Genomic DNA, 4,637 nt, shown 5'->3' on the forward strand with positions numbered 1-4,637 from the left:
ACTCAAAATTAATTTTAAATTATTGTTTTTACTAGCTGAAATATTTCGGTGTGATTTCTGATATTTTTTATCAGAATTTCAGATAAAAGGAATAAAACGAACAACTTAACTAAATTTTGTGTCTCTTTAAAAAAAACTATTACCTTTAGGAAGAATTGTAATTTGTAACACTTCCGTTACTTTTCACAACATCCTATATTAATGTGTAAATTTTTATTTTTATTTAAAATTGGTGTTTTAATATTTTAAAAGTCTATTTAATGAGTATTTTTAATTATTTTTTAAAAGTTAAACTACTGATAATGCAAAAATAAATTTTAAAATTTACTGGTATAGCTTGCCAATTTTCGATTCTACATATATATATACAATTTATAACATTGCATAAATGAGATTATAAAGAGTCGATCATTATTTTTGATAAAAAAAATAACTAAAAGAAATGTATATAATGAGTTTGGTGTCTTACATCACATATAAACAATTATCAAATAATGTTCATCTAAAGTATAAAAAGACAACCTTTCATCTTCGACTACCAACTTCTTGTCGCTATTGCGATGCTCTTTTTATCTAATTTCATTGTCCTAAATTGTGACCTCTTTTTATCTCTATATCTTCTTTTTCATTCCAGAAAAACAAGTTTATTTATAGTTACTTATTTACTATGTTGAATTTTAATCAAAAATTACATGTACAGAATATAAAAAATGTAATTAAATATTTAGATAATTAATTTCTTAGTTAGTGTAAAACATCCAAATATTATGGTTTAAGAATAATTTGCGATCTATTACATAATCTATCACTTTATCTAACTTGTATGTAATATACCCTCCAATTTTGCTTAAACATATATCAGGGGCTGCACCTTATTAGGCCCTAGCTCTTACAGTTGCCGCTATTGTGGCCCAAATCTTATGGATAAAAGTCCAATTTTGTGCTCCCTTTATTCAGAGCCGGTTTTATTTAAAATGAAATTGTATACAGCTAAAAATATATGGATTATATATTATTTTTATCAGTTATTTTTTAATATGGCAAATACAACAATTATTATGGAGAAACTCAATAAACATATATAATTAATGACGTGTATGTGGAAAATATTTTAAAAGTATTTTTATTTTTTGTTTGCCCATCCAGTTTTCGCTCTGACTAATCCGGATCAGATCCGCGTCGCACACTTGACATGGTGGATGAATTTGCTAGTGAGAATTTTCTGTATTCACAAGATTCGAGACCGAGACCTTACTCAAGCGGTTACTACTTAGACCAACTCCGTTGATTTCTAAAAGTATTCATTCATGTCAAACTTCGTGGAGGATTAGGATTAGGATTTTACGTACTCCAAACTCAAATCAGAAGACAAATATCCTTAAACTAAACGGAAATACCAAACCCTATAAATAGTAACACAAAACATTATCAAACAACAACCATCAAAACTTCTGCTGCTTAATCAAACATCATCATGAGCCTCTTCTCCTCAGATTATTATTTCAAACCAAACGACACTAACGCCGTTAGAATTCCTTCCGCCAAACCCGAATGGAATAAAGAATTAGCAAGATTTCAAAGAAACTCACAGAACGTTAGTAACATTACTGGTAATTTCAGCCCTGACATTTACGTTCTCCGACAGAAATATTTACGGAGTTACAAATTTACCAGAGAATGCGAATTTAACCGTAAAATACGTGGTGTTATAGAGATGATAATAAGGAATTCTTTTGAAGAGATTAATAAGAGTAAAAAAAATTTGAAGAAAATTAAGCAGTGGCTTGAAGAGGAAATAGTGATGATGAAGGTGGCGGGGAAAGTGAAATTTTCTGCATGGAACGACGTCGTAAAGAGCGCGAGAAGCAGCGGTTATTGTTGTTTGGCTGAGATTTATTTGAAGTTTGTGTTACGTTTTGTTCGTCATGCAGCTGATCTTCGGATGGTTGAATTGTTGGCTACTCATAGACAACTTTGTTTTAAATTTTAGGTTCTTAAATTTAAACTCTCTCTTCGAATCGGATAGTTTAAAGTGATAATTTTGTTTCTCGTCGTAGTTCTTTTATTTTTATTTTATATGTAATAGTAGCATCCTTAATTTTAATTTTATTGCATAAACAATTCTTACCGACTCCGTTAATTTAATTTTATTTGATTTTATTTATGTCAATTTTGGATAATATGACGATAAATTGGATGTTTATGTGTGTTATATCACATATTAAAATCACACAATATTACATCAATTTTTAATTATCACTTTATTATCATTTCTTGCTCGCTACTTGATTTTTTTCATCCGGCCATTTTTTTGACCGACGAGGAGTGTAACTGCTGTGTGTTTCTAATACTAGTATTACGAGAAATTCTTTTATCATTGGAGCTCCAGTCTTTCTTAAATTAGCACTCATTTAGTAAATCAATATACGTAGTGTAATTTATTAAAAATAATATACGTAGTGTATGAAATGTGATACAATTTCCAGGGGAATATTTAAATGTAGAAATATTAAAAACAATCACTTAATTATTATAAATATAATACTTTAAACCCAAAAATTCAATTTGTGTCTAAAAAAATAAAAATAAATTCATCTTTTATGCTTTTATTTTTATCTATGAAAAATATATCGTAGACATATATCAAAAATATATAGCTGATATTTTTGATCTATTTTTAATACAACTTCGATACCGAATGGACAAACCGAATTTTCAACATATTTAAAAAAAGATTGGCTGTTTTTAGACCATTTTTGTGGTTTTCTCTATAACTCCAGAGAGTTAATTTAACATTTTGTCAATATAAGTTTAGCCAATTGGATGCAGGGCCTTGATTTCGGGATGGAATATTGCAGACCAAGCCCATAACTTACAGTGGGCTTAATTAACTAGTTTATTGTGCTGGGCCTTGATCAAAGAGACCATCATGGCATTGAACTTGGACTTAAAATCCTCTTAGAGGATCTTAACAAAAAATTTAGGTTTCAACTTTTAAAAATGATTTTTCTTGTCCAAAGAATGACAAAGAAAATAAAAAAGCCAAGTCTATTCCATTTCATATTAATATATTATTTAAATTTAAAGTGTCACCTTGAATTTTTCCGACCTATTGTTTTTTAAAAAAATCCAGTAAAACAGAGCATTGACAATAAAAAAACTCAAGAAAGTACATGATTATTTTTTGTTATAGAGAATTGAAAGGTTCAAATCTGATTATGAAGTAAACCTATGTATAAATTATATCAAATTACAACTGAAGTATACTATAGTAATAATTATTGTTTTCAATGATTCCATTTGTCTCCTTCATTGAGATCTAATTCTATTAAACCAACTAGTTCACAGCAAATGTTTTTAACAAAAAAAAAAAACTAGTTCACAACAAATGATTATTTCTTTAACATTTTCATCCTAACAACTCCAAAATTACAAATAATAATATCAATCAAAATAAAACTTTTATTTTTCTTTATAGGTTTTGTTCATGCAAGACATGTTATAAAAATGGACCACACAAAAATATTTCAACTATCAACTCTTTTATAGGTCACAATAAAGAAAATCAACTTTGCATTAATTTTACACATGATCTTAATTTGGTATGTATACTCTTTGTATCTTTAATGTATAAAAAGGAACTTAACAAACTTTCATAACTATAAATGGGTTCATTGATGAGTTTCATTTGAAGAAAAATTAATTTCTTCCAATTTCACATTTAAAAAATACATTTACTTGACTAGGGCGATGATTGAGAAGTGTCAATAAAATTGACAATTAAAAAGTTGAAAGTAAAAACTATAGTCAAATATTTGGATATCATAGCAAACCTAATAGCCAATACTAATAAAGATGTTCCTTGTTTTGTTCAATAACTAAAAACCGAATTAGCTGAAAATAAATTTTTAAATTTATTTTTAACCTTAATCAAAATATTAACAAATTAAATTATAATCAACTTAAAATGATTAATTTTGGTATTAATTGTTCATTGCATGCAGGGAGAAACTAATATTCAAAGCCTATAAAATATTTTGAAAATATCTTAAATTCTTGATCTTTTTTTAAAATTAATATTCTATGTATATATTATTCGGTTACTTCAGTCGGTTCAATTAATTCCATACTGAAAATCAAAGTGAACTGAATTAACTTTTTTATTATTAACCATAATCAAACTAAATTAATCAACAATTATATCAAAATTAAATTTTGGTTGGATTCAATTAATACCAATAAGACTATATCACACTATGGTTGTGTCACGTTATTCGTATAATAAATTAATAAAATATTTTAGCATTGAGATATATAATATTTTAAAACCCCAATAACAAAACAAGGCTGCAAAACACACTTTTGTCTCAAATAGTTTCCAACTCTCCCATTTTGCCTCTTGCTTAATATTTAACAGCCTGTCACCACTCTTTCCCAGACACGTGTCGCATATGATCATCTCTTTGCCATTTGGACCACCGTTACCACGTGGCCATGGCCACACTTTGCCGGCCTTGCCACGTGGACCCCTCCATATATATATAATTTTAGGACCACATTATATAATACATAAATAAATATATATTGCATATGGATGTAGATATAAATGTGTATATTACATACCAATTAAACACCTT

Source organism: Mercurialis annua, linkage group LG7 (genome assembly GCF_937616625.2).
Source record: "Mercurialis annua linkage group LG7, ddMerAnnu1.2, whole genome shotgun sequence".
In the NCBI taxonomy this organism is placed as follows: Eukaryota; Viridiplantae; Streptophyta; class Magnoliopsida; order Malpighiales; family Euphorbiaceae; genus Mercurialis; species Mercurialis annua.